The sequence below is a fragment of the Caretta caretta genome, chromosome 3 (genome assembly GCF_965140235.1).
Source record: "Caretta caretta isolate rCarCar2 chromosome 3, rCarCar1.hap1, whole genome shotgun sequence".
Taxonomy (NCBI): Eukaryota; Metazoa; Chordata; order Testudines; family Cheloniidae; genus Caretta; species Caretta caretta.
In genome coordinates, this window is record NC_134208.1 from 180,416,573 (window position 1) to 180,435,028 (window position 18,456).

Below are 18,456 nucleotides of genomic sequence, written 5' to 3' on the forward strand. Positions count from 1 at the left end.
GATATTTGTTGTCCTGCAGTTAATCAAATGTGATTTTTTTTTGTGTGTGTTAAGATAATTGTTATTTAACAAGAGAAATATTTACCTACAGTAGCATTGGAGCCCTTACTAAATGCATGTGTCGCATCATTGGAAGAATGATCGATGTTCTGCTGAAATGCCAAGGTCTTAATGGCTAATCCTAAACCACATTACCAGATGTAAAATACTGAATAAAATTTATGTGATTGCTTCCTGTTTTCAAAAATAAGACACTTAGTCTCACCCTCATTCTTACTGTCCAATGGGTAACATGGCTTAGTATTAGCTGTTGGCACACAGGAGAACAGTGATTACTCTTTCAAAGCCAGTCACTCTTTAACAGATGGACAATGCTTGTGTGGGTCAACATGACATGACATGGAGACCTGTTCCATATTTGTAAGCCTTTCTGTGAACAAAGGCAAACAAGTAGAGTGCTAAACTAACAACAAAAGGGCAGGGTAAAAGAGGGAAGAAATGAACTTTCATTTAGAGCAAAATCATGGTGTGGAGAACAAAAGTAATCAAGGCACCAAGGGATGTGAAGAGAAGAAATTATTTAATTACCTTTACACCATTGTTAGAAGCCTGGGTAATAAACAAGAGCTAGTGGAATTGCTCATATAGTAGCATATATTCAACATAGCAGGCATAACTGAAACCTGTGGGAAGATTTGCATGAGTAGAATGTTAAAATTAATGGTTATAACCTATTTAGGAAGGATTGATTGGGCAAGAGGGGAGGAGCAGTGGCATTCTATCAAAAAATGGCTTTACTTGCTTCTGAGTCACTGACAACTTGGAAGAAAATGATCTTGAATGCTTTATGGATCAATGTCCTAACAGCTAAAGCACATGATGGGGTACTAGTTGGTATGTGCTACAAACCACCAAATCTTATTGAAGAATAGAATGATGGGCTCCTTGAGCACCTACCTGTAATATGCAAGGAGAGGGGAAAGCTGCTATCATGGGGGAGTTCAATCTGAGTGATATATGCTGGAGGTCTTTGGCTGTCAGTTTCTAAAAATTATAGATGACAATTTCCTAAGTCAGAGTTGCATTGGACTTGGGGAAATTTATATTAGACTTCATCCTGACAAGTAAAGAGGAACTGATCAAAGAACTAAAATTAGAAGTTGCTTAGTTGCAAGTGATCATGACTTAATTACAGTTGTATGCAAACAGAAAAAAAAGTCCAAACCAGTTTATATATTCTTGTTGCTTTAAAGGGGCCAATTTCACAAAACTGAAAACAATTATGAGCCAAACTAGCTGGGGGAAAGAATTTGAACAGAAAAATGTGAATAACTGGGAACTGGTTAAGAATATGTAGTATATGCCCCAAAATCCAATTCCATAATTGAGAAAAAAAACCTGGGTATAGAGGAAGTGAAAACTTCTATAAAAGTAAACAAAATATGTTAAAATGTGAAGAGATATAGGGAAATTAACAGGAATTAAAATATATTACAAGTTAGGAACTGTAAAAAATTGATAAGGGAAGCAAAAGGACATGAGGAGAAATTAATGGCAAGTTGAGTTAAAGACAATAAGAAAGAGTTTTAAAGTATATTAGGAACAAAAGGAATCCTAACTATGATATTTGTCCAGTGGAAATGGCAGAATTGCCAATACTGCAAAAGAAAAGTCAGGAGTTTTTATTACATATTTCTGTTCTGTAAATGGGGGGAAAAAGCCAGATCTGATAGTAACTCAGGAGGATGTTAAACAGCAGCGATTAAATTTAAACATTTTCAGATGACTAGGTGCAGATAACTGGAATCTCTGAGCTTTAAAAGAGATGGCTGAGGAGTTCACTGGACCATTAATACTGAAATTTTTAATAAGTCTTGGAACACTGGGAAAGTTCCACAGGACTGACAGAAAACGGATTTTGTGCCAATAATTAAAACTGATAAACAGGATAACCTGAGTAATGATATGCCTGTCAGCCTCACATCAGTCCCAGGTAATGGAATGGTTGAACATAAGCTCCTAGTGTGACACTGTAGCCAGAAGGACTAATGTGATTCTTGGACATATAAACTGGAATCTAGAGTAAGAGTAGAGGGGTAATATCACCCCTTTATTTGGCACTGCTGAGACCTTTACTAGAATACTGTGTCCAGTTCTGGTGTGCACATTTTTAAAAGGATGTTGATAAACTGGAGAGAATTCACAGAAGAGCTACAAGAATGATTAACAGACTGGAAAACATTCCTTTATAAAGAAAGATTCAAGGAGCTGAATTCATTAGTTTATTTAAGAGAAGGTAACAGGGTAATTTGATCAATCTATAACAGTGGTGGGCAACCTGTGGCCCATCAGGGTAATCTGCTGGTTGGCCGCGAGACAGTGTTTACGTTGATCGTCTGCAGGCATGGCTGCCCGCAGCTCCCAGTGGCCGTGGTTTGCCATTCCCGGCCATTGGGAGCTGCAGCTCTTTAATCTAGCAGACAAGGTATAACAAGATACAATGCCTGGAAGCTGAACCTAGATGTATCAGACTCAAAATAAATTGCAGATTATTAACGTCGAAGGTAATTAAACATTGTAACAATTTACCAAGGATTGTGGCCAATTTTCCAGCAATTGAAAGTTTAAAATCAAGATAGAATGCTTTTCTAAAAGATACGCTTTTGTTCAAACAGGCCTTCGTTCAGGGAAATCCTTTGGCCTGTGTTATATGGGTGGTCACACTAGCTGATCACTGTGGTCCTTTCTGGCCTATGAAAAAGCAATGGCAAAAGCAAGGGTTGAAAAAAATCACTATTTTTGGATTGACATATAAAATATATGGAAAAAGAAAGCCACCATCAAATGAATCACTGTGAACCTTCTGAAAAGTAAGAGCATCACACAAGGTAAGTTATGCCATGAATTGACACCTCTGAAAATTTTCCACTTATGTGAAAGAATCCTGTGAGAAAGTTGAATTTTGGTTCTTGATTAGCTCCAAAACCTTAATCAGTGACAAAATTAGGAAAAGGTGATAGTACATCACGTGCATGCTATTACTGTACTTTCTCCAAATGGGTTCCATTTAGAAGGTTAATATACAATAGAAGGCGACCCTGAGAGCACAGTATTATATCATAGTACATCATCAAATGCCAGGCTTGGCAGTGAATGAGCTGAAGGTCAAGAATTCATCATCCTTTCATTAAATAATCAAAATGGAAATCAAAGAACAATGAAAGAAAATAAGGAAAATCAACAGCAATAGTGGCAGCAGTATTAGAGCTAACGCTTGCAGAGGGATTACTATTAAAGCCTGCTCGATTTTAAATGGCAAGATTGTTAGGGTTGAAGACCATGAGCTATTTTCTTCCAGTGCAGTGACCTTTTGTAGTAATTTTCCTTTCGGCAAACTGAAAGCGGGGAAAAAAGGAGGGGAAGAACCTCAGCCAGTTTGTTGTGACTATTTATATTCTTATTAGAAGCTCAAGATTCTGTTTCATTGATAATCCTTTTTTTATACTTTATTTGGAAACTCATGAGCTATTTAAACTTAATGCTCAGGGAAAACACCAACTTCAATGAGTCCAGTAGTTTGCGTTCTGTGAATAATTGTGTTCTTTCTAAGCAAATATGTAACTATTACCTGACTTATTATGTTGCTGCTTTATTCAAAGAGAGGCTTGAAATGTTAAGCCCTATTGCAAGGATGGGATTTTCATTGACCATATTTTTTAAAAAGTGTTTTAGTTATTTTAATAACACAAGTATGCTGTTTTGGGCTGAAACACACTGAGATACAAAAGAAAGAACAAATCTCTTCCTCTTTGGATCATATAGTGACTAAAATAAACAGATACATTTAATCTGCTGTAGACCTTTTAGCCATGCCTGTATGTGTAATATATACTAAACTTCCTTCCTCATTGCTGAAGTCAGCAATGAGTCCACTTTCTATATAATCTAATCTCTGTGTGAATAAATATACTGGTCATACCATCAATTGGTAGCATAGATGTGTCTAAGAACATATTTACAGCAGAGTCCTAGCTAATCTGGCCAGCAATCCAGTATCCAAATAATTATTGAATATTCTTCTTTCACTGTGTGTTTATTCTATTTCGGGGAACTAACATATTCTTCTTTCTTCTGCACAGTGACAGACCAAGTTAAGAAATATTCTATTAGCTGAGCTAATGGACTGGCTCTTTCTGATAAACTTATGTAGCTCTTTGGAAGTGACATGTTTTGCTTGTTCAATTTCAGTCTGCTTCCTCGACACGTTATCAACTAAAACCAGGTCCCTTCCTCTTATTGTCGTACATTGCAGTCTAGAAGCCTCGCTTGCTGATAATTTATTGTGATTGCACCCACGTAGACACTGGCACTGAAAGGAAATCTGTAAAGGTTTATTTGAGTATGTAAACAAATCAGTTGTGACTGTATTTGGACCCCTTCTAGGATGGGTTTCTCTAGAAAAGTTTTACCAAAGAAATGCTCGTAAAGCACTACATTTGAAGCAAATATTGAATATTTTTGGAAAACAAATTTCAAAATGATGACCAGAAGTATTGCCACTGAAAACCTGGTTCATAAGAAAGCTATTGCAATGATTCAAGTTGGTGCATTACCTTGTGGATTAAAGAGTTCACGAGTTTCCAAAGGCTAAAAAACGTTGGGCAGTGAAACAGTGCCTATTTACACCTTCAGAGAACTTGGCCTGTGTTTATATTGATAGAGCCATCTAGGTGTCATTACTTGGGATGTGCACCATTTGCCCTCAGGGAAATGAGGGACTTAAATGACAAAATAAATGTACTATGCCACAATTTTAAATATATATTGAATTGTTTTAGCACTCCTGTCTTTCTCTCTTTCCTGAGGCTATAGAAGCCCTGCAGTGCTCAAATTATCTGTGAACCTTTGTGAAAATGCATGCTCAAAGCCTCACTATTACTTTTTGTATTAATCTCCTCTTTAATTTTACAGATGCTTTTCTTAAAGGATTTCTCATTCTCAGCCCAGAGTACTCCAGAACATACAATAAGAGAATTGCTAATTGGGGTTGGAAGAGAAGAAAGGTGTAGATCAAGACACAGCAAATGAGGAAGGAAATAACCCTCATTGCTAAAATCCTTTGTACAGCATTCGGTCTCTAGTTGGAGATGAGAGAGACGGAGAGATGCATTAATCATTTTTGACTGGTAAATTTCATCCTTGTTTATTTATGTGCAAGAGAGGGGCAAGGTTTGACTGAGGTGAGGGGAAGCGACCAAGGTGAACTAAAAAATAGCATAAAACCACACAGTCTAGTTTTGGCAACTTTTTGCCCCTAATTATTCTCACATAAGTGAATAGGACTGTAAATGTCTGAATAACATGCACTATTCATCAAAACTATTACATGAGAACTAAGCATACTTTCGCTAACCTTTAATACCTACATGACCGTTTATGGAGCAAAACTGAATAAATGGAACATAAATTGACTATTTTATGGAGTAAAATCGAGAGGACAGATGGTTCAATGGGTAGAATGCCAGCCTAGGTTGTGGAGACATAGGGACAGAGGATTGGAAGGGACATCCTGTGTCACTGAGTCCAGTCCCCTGCTATTGAAGGCAACCCCTTCATATAATCCAGTTAATAAATTTATCAAGATGCGCTTAAAACTAGTTGAGGAGTTTACCCCACTACTCTTATTGTTGTTCCCGAACTGCACTCCTGGAGACCAAGGTTCCATTCCCTGTGTCATTCTGAGTAGGTCATTCACTTTGTCTGTGCCCCATCTGTAAAATGGAGATACCAGCACTTCCCTTCCTCATAGGGGTGTTGAGGATAAATACACCAGAACTGCTCAGGTACTATGGTGATGGGGGCCACATAAGTGCTTAAGAAAGGCAGACAGAATAATAGAAAATTCAGTGGTCACTGGGCGGCCAAAGTTGTCGCACTTTATTGTGCATTTCTTTAGAATAATTTACTGGGTCATATTAGCACTATAAGTATTTTTTTTTTTTTTAAAATAGAATGATAAAAATGTGCTAATGCTTGAATCTACATTAGCTAAATTTCACGCTTGCAAAATCATGTCTCTCATTGATATGGGTGAAAAATGTAAGAGGTTGACAATGCTTTAGATGGAAATTAAGGCAAGCAGAAGAACTATATTCCTTTGGGAAATAATATAGTTTCCCCAGTTCCACATCCTGCTTCTAAATGTACTTTTTATTGTTAGATAAGTTCTTAGACTAGTTTATAGTAACAGTATAAGCAGAAATAGAGCTTCTGGAGAAATTCTGGTAAAAAGAAACAAAATCAGTTACGTGTAATGATTGTAAAGCAATTTAGTTTTGCTCTGTTTATATGTAGTAACTGACAAAATGCAGTTAATTGGTTTAATTGTTTATTTGACAGACTCTGAAAATTCAGCCACATCACAATTAGGTTAGTTTAACTCTGAACTCATTACACAGCAACCAAAAGATGCTGTAGCCGAATCACTGTTTGTAGTGATCACTACTTGCATCTGGTGTATAGCTGAACTAACATCACACAGGGGCTTGGAGGTTGGACTTAATAGTATGAGCAAAATTCTCAGAAAGCCATCAAGCTGGCCCTAGGTTTGTGTCAACAAGGATCTATATACTCTCTATAAAGAGTAGAATCTCCAACTGATATTGGGTCTCCACTATTCATAGGCGCACTGTGAGAGGCTCTGCTGTGAAGAGCTTACAGTCTAAATAGATGAGCTAGGTGAAAGGTGGCAGAAAGGTGTTTTACAGGTGGGAAACTGAAACACAAAGAAATTAAGTGATGTATCCAACATCACACAGGATGTCTGTGAGAGAACTAGGAGTTGAACCCAGATCTCCTGAGACCCAGCCTTAACCATTCATCTGTACCAGATTTGTTTACATAAATCTTGGAGGGGAGATGATCATGCCCCCCAGATCTGCAGATAGAGAGGATAGTCCATGTACAGGTCTCCATTGAAACTGATGTTAGGCTGAGATGGAGATTACAAAGCAAAGATGATACACGTGAGGTGGTTTTACCTTTTCCATGGAGTCATCTCTGTGGTAATCCTCTCTGTCTTTAAAGGGTGTGCCAGTTGTAGCCAGGGGAGGCCCTGCAAGCATGGTCACATCACAGACACTGTCAGGCACTGGGGCTAGAACTTCTGCAATCACAGGATTGGTGTGGAAGCACAAGGCCCAGGTCTTGGATGGCCCAGGTCTTCCACGATATCAGATTATGGTGCATGGAGACAAGATCCAGCCCCTCCAGTGGAACTCCACATGGGATTCTTGTAGACTGTTCTCCTTTGTGGTATCTTACTATGGCATTGGGCAGTGAGGCCTCTTGTATGCAAAGGGATCATCATTTGATTTTGGGCCTGATCCTCTATGCCCAGTGCACCCAAATTCCCATTAATTTACATCACATTTCTGTGTCTCAGGAATGTAGGATCAAGCTGTGTGTGCAAAAGTGAGTTCAAATTTTACGGTTTTTTTGTTTGTTTGTTTGTTTTTTAAAGATGGTCTGTTATATATTTAGGCAAACATACATATTGCTGAGTTTATTCATTTTCATTGTTATACTTTTATATGTCTCTCATAATCTGTACAGAGATACCTAATATTTTTCTTTAATTGGTCCATGTTATAATCCAAGTCAATTAATTAATTATTTTTTCTTTTTGCACTTTTTTTTACAAACTTGCAATTGTTTCTTTAATAGAAAACAAATGCAGAGCATTTCGATTGCCACTTTGATTTTTGATATGCTGTTTTTCAATTTAAACCCTGTGTCTGAAAAAATTAACAAAGCAAAAGCTATACATTACTCATTTCAGCCACAATTTATATTTCAGTCTTTGGCCTCGATTCTCAAACAGTTACAGACACGTTTAACTGTAAGCACATGAGTAGTCCCATGCTTAAAATTAATGCCTTCATGAGTAAGTGTTTGCAGGAGTGGGATTTTTGTATGCTTCAGTGTGTTCACAAAGTGATAGCAAATATGTAGTCATTTTAGGAAGCTTTGAAATCACTTTCATTGCATGAAATACTTAACAATAGCCATTATCTTTGAAAATTCATGGCTATCGGGGGAGGTCCCGGAGGATTAGAAAAAGCAAATATAGTGCCCATATTTTAAAAAGGGAAGAAAGAGAACATGGGGAACTACAGACTGCTCAGCCTCACTTCAGTCCCTGGCAAAATTATGGAGCAGGTCCTCAACAAATCCATTTTGAAGCACTTGGAGGAGAGGAAGGTGATCAGGAACAGTCAACATGGATTCACCAAGGGCAAGTCATTCCTGACCAACCTGATTGCCTTCTATGATGAGATAACTGGCTCTGTGGATATGGGAAAAGCAGTGGATGTGATATACCTTGACTTTAGCAAAGCTTTTGATACAGTCTCCCATAGTATTTTTGCCAGCAAGTTAAAAAAGTATGGATTGGATGAATGGACTATAAGGTGGATAGAAAGTTGGCTAGATTGTTGGGCTCAATGGGTAATGATCAATGGCTCAATGTGTAGTTGGCAGCCAGTATCAAGCGGAGTGCCCCGGGGTCAGTTGGGTGCTGATTTTGTTCAATGTCTTTATCAATGATCTGGATGATGGGATTAATTGCACCCTCAGGAAGTTCGCAGATGACACGAAGCTGGAGCGAGAGGTAGGGATAGGATCCAGAGTAACCTAGACAAATTGGAGGATTGAATAAAAATAAATCTGATGAGGTTCAATAAGGACAAGTGCCGAGTCCTGCACATAGGAAGGAAGAATCTCATGCAATGCTACAGGCTGGGGACCAACTGGCTAAGCAGGAGTTCTGCAGAAAAGGACCTGGGGATTACAGTGGACGAGAAGCTGGATATGAGTCAGCAGTGTGCCCTTGTTGCCAAGAAGGCCAATGGTATATTGGACTATATTAATAGGAACATTGCCAGCAGTTTGATTGTTCCCCTCTATTCGGCACTGTTGAGGCCACACCTGGAGTATTGCATCCAGTTTTGGTCTCTCCACTGCAGAAGGGATGTGGACAAATTGGAGAGAGTGCAGTAGAGGGCAAAGAAAATTATTATGGGGCTGGAGCACATGACTTACGAGGAGAGACTGAGGGAACTGGGGTTATTTAGTCTGCAGAAGAGAACAGTGTGTGTGGGGGGTTTTGATAGCAGCCTTCAACTACCTGAAGTGGGGTTCCAAAGAGGATGGAGCTAGGCTGTTCTCAGTGTTGGCAGATGAGAGAATGAGAAGCAATGGTATCAAGTTTCAGTGTGGGTGGTCTAGGTTGGATATTAGGAAACACTATTTCACAAGGAGGGTGGTGAAGCACTGGAATGGGTTACCTAGGGAGGTGGTGGAATCTCCATCATTAGAGGTTTTTAAGGCCTGGCTTGACAAAACCCTGGCTGGGATGATTTAGCTGGTGTTGACTTCACGCTCATACAAATAAGTAAAATGGGCCTTTGATGGTGGATCCTGAGCATGAGCAAACTTCTCCCTGTGACCCAGGATTTGGATGCATGATTTGTGTAGGGAGCAGACATGCAAAGTCTCTTTCTTTGGGTGTGAGACTTGCACATTGACATGCTATCTCCCTGGCACACAGATTCCTAAGCTTATCTCACTAGTTTTGAGTAAATATATAAAGATTTAAAATATTTTTACTCTGGTGCTGAAAGAGACAACAAACAGTGTTTATAAGTTTGGTCATAAAACAGTTTGTACAGATGTTGGAAGACCAAGGGGGTATTAGATCTCTTGCAAAATGGAAGTTCTTCTGTGCAGCCAGCACATTCTATACTCATGTAGCCAAGCATGCATGTGAGAACCTACCTTTGAATGATGAAATGTTAAAGAGGGCAGCATTTGTGAATTTTGAGATTAGGGAAAACTGCACTTTTGCAAAGGTTGAGCACTTTGTTGGCAGATACCAGCACATGTTCAATCTCTCGCCAACTGAGGTAGAGAAGCTGCAAAATGAGTTTGCTGATTACCAGTTCATTGCAGAAATCATCTATCCCTCCGTGTGTATGGGATGAGGCAGCATTACAAACTGATACAGATAACCCTACCGTGCAATACAGGAGGGACACTGTGTGGGCATATTTTAGCAAGGTCAAAATCCTTAGTGGTCTTTTCAAGTTCCCATTATTGCCAGGGTTGCCAGGCTTGTCTTAGTTTTACCCCACTCAAATTCAGGAGAAGAGAAAGTGTTCAATCTTGTTTAAAAGATTGAGACCCATTCAGACCAAACCTTGGACTAGATGGGACACGATCCTCTATTATCCAAGTGGAGCTGGCAAATCCTGAGCCATGGTTCAAGTTTGAGCCACCAAAAGGAGTTATAAAAGCAACAAAAGGGGCTATGTGGTAATATAACAAAGCACACGAATAAAATGTAAAACCAAATTAGATATTAAAAGGAATGTGGAAACTGAATCCTTATGGTTTGTTAGTTTCAAATTAATTAAATTCCTTTATTTATTTTTACATTCATTTAATGGATCGTTTGGTTATGTTTTATTTTAATTATTTGATTTTAATTTATTTTGCATTTATTTATTTTGGAATCTGATTATTTTAGTTTGCTGTAAATGTAATATGAGAAATAATATACAGAACAAATAGTATTTGTCCTGTAAAGTGTTTTCCAAATAGAGGATCACTAAGACAATGTGATATTCAAAACAAACGTATTGTTGTATTGATAAAACAGTTTTCTTTTTTGTTAGGTTTATATAAAAACAGTTTATTTTTTAATATTTCTCTTCTGGGGGCCTAAAACACCGGTTGTTAACTCTAGTCCTCAGGGATCTCCAACCATTCAGGTTTTTGTTCCAACCAGCAAATAATTGTTTTTATTAAAATCCACTGGTTTGCACTGCATATAGAATTCTCACATGCCCTAGACTTCAGTGTGAATTAGGACATTTAAGTGTTTCATATGTAATATTAAACAGTGTAAAGCAAAACTATTAAAACAAACTATTAAATGTTGGTTGGATTAAAAACCTGGACTATTGGATGTCGCCAAGGACCAAAGATGAGAGTCCCTGTCTTAAACAGTGACCTAACACGCCACCTGGAAAGTCTCACTCTTTTGGCCTTGAATCTCCCTATTTGGGTCTATAAATCTCACTCTTAAGGAGAGACAACCCTTGGCATCTCTGAGTGAGCTGATCTGCCCTTGGACAGTGAGTCTCCTGCCTGTCCAGCCACTCTGCAGTATAGGAATGTTGGGGGTGGGGGGGGACTGATGTTCTAACCTTGAAGTGGGCTCTTCCTCATGAGAGTCAGAAAAGGAAGAACTGAGTTTTGACATATGACTCCTTTTAATCAACTCTCTTCTGGGTATCACCAGAGAAAGGGCCCTGTGGCTTGAAAAAAAATCAACCCTCCGTTGTCTCTTCTCAATACTATGCCTACTTTTCAAGGTCTGTTGCCCTATAAATCTTCTCTTGGACAAGCAGTTTTCACTGGCAGCAGTGGCCTTTCTCTCATTCTGTGGACCTTGCCAAAGTCCCTAGCTATTCTGTCTTTTTGAGTGGGTGAGGTGTTTTGGTCCAGCAGCACTGCAGCTACGGACATGTTTTTTACTGTACATTTTCTTGTCCTCCCCCCCCCCTTTTTCTTTTTTCAATCTCATGTTTCTGCAGTAACTTGCTCAGAGTGGGAGTAAGAACACATTCATTTTCTTGAAGTGTAGCTATGATCTGTATCGCAGGAGGAGAGAGAATATGAGAGGATCTCCATTTCTGTGTTTATAGTCACCTGTCACTATTGATCATTAACTAATCTTGCTAGCAGTATGGCTTCAATTTTCTTTTTTTCACTGTGAATTAAGCAATGTTACCAACATATATTTTTCTCTGTCAGCTATTACAATAAATGTGTGGTGCACAAAAAGGTCAAAAACCATCCCCCTCAGGCACTGTTTAAGACAGACTTTTATTTTAAATGGATTAAAACTTGCATATAGAAACCCTTTAATGGCATTAAAATGAAAATATTACACTTTCAGCTGTCTTAAATGCCTGCATAAAGGCTACAAAATGAACAACATAATTCTTGTGTGAAGATCAGTGGGAGAGCAGTGGTGAGAGCTGAGGAAAGGCAGATATTTGCTTTGGAAAAGGCTGGTGATCCTGCTTGCCGTTTAGACACTGACTGAGGGAACATAGGAAATTGGTGCAGAGGACACTGGAGGAAAGGAAGGTGAAAATGACTTCAGAAAATGGTAGAAAGAAACAGGAAAGCTTTGAAGGCTCCACATTTGGAAGTGAAACTGAACAGTGGTCTACATAAAATGTCTAGAATGAAGGGTATTTTCTACCTGAAAACAAATGTAAGCAATCGTAAGTGTTAGTGGCTCATAGATGAGGAAGTCATGAGACAGTTTGTAACTGTGAATGCCCTTTCCGCTGAGGAATCCAGTCAGTCTCTTATTTTTAGTGTTTTCAAGACTAGCCATATTAAGGGCCAATGCACCCCTCTTCAGTAACCGGCCCGTTGGAAAAATTGCTGCAGGTAAATACGAAGATAATGCTTTTACCTACGAATAATAGATGAAGGATCTACACCAGGGATTGGCAACCTTTGGCATGCAGCCTGCCAGAGTAAGCCCCCTGGCGGGCTGGGCCGGTTTGTTTACCTGCCGTATTCACAGGTTCGGTCAATTGCAGCTCCCACTGGCTGCGGTTCGCTGCTCCAGGCCAATGGGGGCTGTGGGAAACTGCATGGGCCAAGGGATGTGCTGGCTGCTGCTTCCCACAGCACCTATTGGCCTGGAGTGGCGAACCGCGGCCAGCGAGAGCTGTGATTGGCCAAACCTATGGATGCGGCAGGTAAACAAACTGGCCCGGCCCCCAGGGGGCTTACTTTGGTGGGCCATGGGCCAAAGGTTGCCGATCCCCGATCTACATCCTCTTTAACTCATGTGACTTTCCAGCACTATCCAGACAGGAGCTGGAAGAACTTATTAGATCAAAATGTATCACAAAGTGAACTCTCAAGAACCATGGTGTACATGAGCCAGAACATTTCACAATGATTTGTTATGGTCTAATAATTAAGCTTGTAATTGTTCTGAATTTACAGTGTTATGAGGCAGAGGGATTGTAACTAAGACTGTATAAAAAAGTTAGGAAAAAAAAACATTGGGCCCTCTGCTCCCCTCCCTGACAATAATGTGCACAGGGCAGTGAAAGCTGTGTAGGTGTTAATTTGTTGAGTTTCCATGGAGTTTTTCAAGGACTGGGTGTGAAAGAAACCAGAAGTTTCATGTCCAGCACCTGTATATCTGTCCCAGGCAGCACAGATGCACAAACTGCTCACTGCTCCCCCAGCATGCTACAGACCCTGGATAGCATAGCTGCTTTTATGATTTTTCCCAAACTGCCAGCTGCCCCAAGAATCCTCCTAAAGGAGAAGTGAACAGCATAAATTATTCCAGACTGCAGCAACTCATGCTGCGGTGGATTGTGTGTGTGTGGGGGGAGAATCTAGCTAGCCCTCAGATGGGAGCCACAGGCATAGACTTGTGCATGGGAGTCATTGCGACACAGGAAGTAAGGCTAAAAGCAATACTGCAATAATTCTTTGGACTAAGAGTTCAGGCATGGGGTAAGTGTGTGGCAGGCATATTTGTGCCTTGTGTTTGCCCTAGGAGTATGTCCTTTATACTCTGATCTAATCAGTGAAAGTAGTGAAATTTATGATGATACCAAAGCCTTAATTCCATTGTCCCAAGCAGTGCTGAATGGTACACATACTTGTGTCCTCATAATGGCTGTAAAATGTAGGTCCCTTGGCAGAATTAACTATATCGAGAGCAGTGATATGCTGTGACATTTTTAGTAAGGCACGCAATTCTATAGTTGTATGCAAGGTAACCTCACATGTATGGCACATGCAAGGTGAAGCTGTGTGGAGGATACCATTTTGTTTTACAAAATGGCATCCTCCGTGAGTGTTCGGGGACTGGAAAGAATCGTCCCATAGGCACAGCAAGTCTGGAAGTCCTAGTCAGGGCTTTCATAGCATCCAGTGCTTGAGTTGCACACCACTGCTCAAGAGGATGGTTTATGGTCTACACTAAAAAAAAAAAATGTAACCCAGTCCTCTCCCACCTATCCCCACATCCCTCAGCTGATATTTGTTTGTGATTTGTACTCTATAGCAGCTGTGACTCAGCTAAGAGCTGCAGCACTGTCATCAACTGAAATAAAGGGGGAGCACCTTTCTGAGAACTAAGCTCCTTACAGCTGGAATTTGCTTTTCTAGCCTTCAGATTATGCAACCTGAACAAGGAGCTAATGTTTCAACAGCATTTTAGCATAAATGTATAGAGCTAGTAGAAATTCTCACACAGCTGTATTAGTGCCTGGGAACAGACATAAGAAACTGTATGTCAAAGATGAGGGAAAACACTAGATAAATAGAAGATAAATCATGCCCCCAAATAAATAGCATTATAGGGCTGTTACCCAATGGTGAGAAACTGAAATTTGCATATATGAACACAGATCATGTCAAGCTGTTGAAAATTATGGTGAAGTAGATATTATGGTAGACATATCGTTTTGCAACAAGCTATGTTGTAGAGTCAGGATAGACAGATGTCAGGTGTATTGAAAGAATGAACAAGGGAGACCAGAGGTGTAGGATCAATGGCAGTTATGCGATGTACTGAAAAAATGAGAGAGGGAAGATAGAGATGTGGAAGCAAAGCACATCGTTGATAAAGAAGCTGCACTTGCCATTTCTCATAAAGAAACATGAGTCGGCAGAAGTTCAGACAGGAGTAAAATACATCTGAAAGGGGATCACATTAGAAGCAAGCTACATATTGTGTTTCCTCAACATCAGAGGATGCAATAGTTAATAATCAGATAAAGGCATCATTCAAGTGCCAGTGTGAGAACAGGTGGCTTTAGCTCCCAAACTATACATTGAAAATTCTTCAAGGGACATGGTACAAAAGAAGTAGCAGTGGCTGGTGGTTTCATTACTGAGCATGGCATACATAGCCTTGCCAAGAATGTTTCCAGTTGATGGCCAACTGTAAGCAAATTAGAAATGGTGTTTTTTTTTCTCAGGAACAGTGGCAGAAATATTAACTTTCCATTAATCTGGAAAGTAAGACCAGTTGCTGACAAACTTATTGATTGGCCTAAAAATCTAGGTGACATATCAATAAAAGATACTTTAAAGCCAGGCTGGTAGATGTTTATAGCACACCTAAGTAAAGATCTCAAATACAGTCAGTTAGAATAAGTAGGAAATTACTAGCAATAATACTATTTAGTATTTATATAGCATTCTTCACCCATAGAGATCAAGCTTTTAAAAAACTTGGTGTTATTCCTGTTTTGCTGATAAGGAAGATGAGGCACAGATTCATTAAGGTCCTGTCCTGCTCTATAGAATAAGTGACATACTAAGAATTACACAGCAAGACTGCAGCAGAGCTGTCAACATAAACCTGTCATTGAGACCCACTAGACCAGAGAGAGGAGGTGCTTAAGTTATTTTAGACCATTCACAATGGTGCCCTATAGTTAGTCTGTAGGAGAGCACTGTAGGTCAGTGCTTAAAATGGTGTTTATGTGTATGTGTGTAGAGGGGGCAGTGACCAGTGATTGTAAATGCTACTAGCTCAGAAAATGATGGTACAAATTTTATATATCTCCCTCTCCCAGCCATCCTTATTTACAGCTGTCATAAATATAAAGGGAAGGGTACCCACACTTTTGTCCTGGCCAGAGGCAAACCCCTTTCACCTCTAAAGGGTTAAGAAGCTAAGGTAACCTCGCTGGCACCTGACCAAAATGACCAATGAGGAGACAAGATACTTTCAAAGCTGGATGGGGGGAACAAAGGGTCTGTCTGTCTGTGTGATGCTTTTGCTGGGAACAGATCAGAAATGCAGCTCAGAACTCCTGTAAAAAGTTAGTAAGTAATCTAGCTAGAAATGCGTTAGATTTTCTTTTGTTAAATGGCTGGTAAAATAGGCTGTGCTGAATGGAATGTATATTCCTGTTTTTTGTGGGTCTTTTTGTAACTTAAGGTTTTGCCTAGAGGGATTCTCTATGTTTTGAATCTGATTACCCTGTAAGGTATTTACCATCCTGATTTTACAGAGGTGATTCTTTACTTTTTCTTCTATTAAAATTATTCTTTTAAGAACCTGATTGCTTTTTCATTGTTCTTAAGATCCAAGGGTTTGGGTCTGTGTTCACCTGTACAAATTGGTGAGGATTTTTACCAAGCTTTCCCCAGGAAAGGGGGTGTAGGGCTTGGGGGGAAGATGTCTCCGACTGGGCTCTTTCCCTGTTCTTTGTTTTAAAACTTTTGGTGGTGGCAGCATAGGGTCCAAGGACAAGGCAAAGTTTGTACCTTGGGGAAGTTTTTAACCTAAGCTGGTAAGAATAAGCTTAGGGAGTCTTTCATGCAGGTCCCCACATCTGTACTCTAGAGTTCAGAGTGGGGACGGAACCTTGACAGCAGCAAAGCAAAGGGCAGGTATGGTAAAACCAATGCTCCTTAGAGCATGCTAAAGATGGGAAAACTCTCTTGAAAATCAAACATTATTTTGTGAAATAATATCCATGGGATCTCTCACCCCAGGATGTGCAGGATGGGTGCTCCCAGAATCAGTCTCATAGTATAGCTTCCTTCATGGGTCTTTATCCTACACATGAATACACAGGTGTGAAAGTATCTGAGAGATCAGGGACTAAATGTGTACCTCAATGCATTGGGACAGATCCTTCTTCAGTGAAGCTACATGCTTTATACCAGCTGAGGACCAGGGCCACCATCTTTTGCTATCTTCTATTTAATCTTTAGGAGTTACTTCAGTGAATTAAATGTGCCCTTTTTCAAACTATTCCTTGAGTAGTTGCTCAGTGTGTCTAGTTTTTCAGCATTCTATTACCACTGCTCTGGATATGCCCTCAAGATTATTTTAAATCTGATATTATAAATCACTGAACATTGGGTCTTCATCACTTTCTACCCTATTTGTGGTAGGGGGAAGGTGACTTTGTCAGTCGCATCAGGATTGCCAACTACTGGACCAAACATTCTTGTTGTGCACCAGCTCTCATATCATCTATTGCTGGTGGGCTGTGATCTGCTGTAATAGATGTGTCTGCTGCTGCTGCTGTTGTGTTGTCTGCTGCTGCTGGCTCTTCAGGAGCCACTTCAGGATCTTGTATGTTTTCATCCAAGACTGGCGTGACTGACAAGCAGGAGAAGGGAGTTATTCCCCCATCAAGTTTCCCCTGGTCGGGCCTTTCAACATGTCCCTGTTGCTGCCCGCATTCTCCACCACATGCTGTGGGGCAAGTACACCCATCCTCCTTTTGGGGCAGGGTAGGAGTGTGGTAGCCCCACATAAAGTTTGCTGGTCATCCCCAGCCTCGGGGTAGTGGATCTGACTGGCCAAAGTCTATGCAGTCACTGTTCCCAGTAGGGCTATGAGGCCATGTACCAGCCCTCTCCCTCAGGGCTGTGGGGCCCAATGGCCAGTCAATGAGGCTGCCCTTCTCCACAGGGCTGTATAGCTTAGTGGCCAGTTGGGGAAGTGGGACGGCACCCGGGAGTAGGTGGTAGCCGGGGAAGGCCCTCCCTACTCCACCAGGACCCAGCTAGGGCCTTGGCAGTGGTGTGTGTGCACATGTCACTGAGTCAGCGAGGATCCAACAAAAACACACTGACACCACTTGGGACAATGGCTAGCTCCCTGGGCTGCTTCCAGCCCTGTCTCCTGAAGCAGTGATCCAGACATCCTCTGGGTCTCTGAGTTCCTTGGCCTGTGAAGCCTCCCGGCAGCTGAAACCTCCGTGGGTCATCCACAGGTACCTGGGTATCTGCTTGGGTCTCAATGTCTCTGGCCTCTGTGGTCTGGGGCTTCAGCAGCTTCCTGGCTGGAGAATCATAGAATATTAGGGTTGGAAGAGACCTCAGGAGGTCATCTAGTCCAATCCCCTGCTCAAAGCAGGATCAACACCAACTAAATCATCCCAGCCAAGGCTTTGTCAAGCCGGGCCTTAAAAACCTCTAAAGATGGAGATTCCACCACCTCCCTAGGTAACCCATTCCAGTGCTTCACCACCCTCCTAGTGAAATACTGTTTCCTAATATCCAACCTAGACCTCCCAAACTGAAACTTGAGACCACAGCTTCTTGTTCTGTCGTCTGCTACCACTGAGAACAGCTGAGCTCCATCCTTTTTGGAACCCCCCCTTCAGGTAATTGAAAGCTGCTATCAAATCCCCTCTCACTCCTCTCTTCTGCAGACTAAATAACCCCAGGTCCCTCAGCCTCTCCTCATAAGCCATGTGCCCCATCCCCCTGATCATTTTCGTTGCCCTCTGCTGCACTCTCTCCAATTTTTCCACATCCCTTCTGTAGTGGGGGGGACCAAAACTGGATGCAGTACTCCAG

The 18,456-nt window shown here is 40.7% G+C and overlaps 1 long non-coding RNA gene across 2 annotated transcripts in view; it reads left to right on the forward strand.

Annotated features, from left to right (window-relative positions):
* The window catches only part of LOC125633524 (uncharacterized), a 56,233-nt gene that overhangs the window by 25,236 nt on the left and 12,541 nt on the right, over positions 1–18,456 (forward strand). For both annotated transcript variants that reach the window (XR_007355639.2, XR_012667486.1), the window contains exons 2-3: positions 2,676–2,888; positions 4,972–5,186. This is a non-coding gene — a long non-coding RNA (uncharacterized LOC125633524). The remainder of the gene's footprint in view (positions 1–2,675; positions 2,889–4,971; positions 5,187–18,456) is intronic.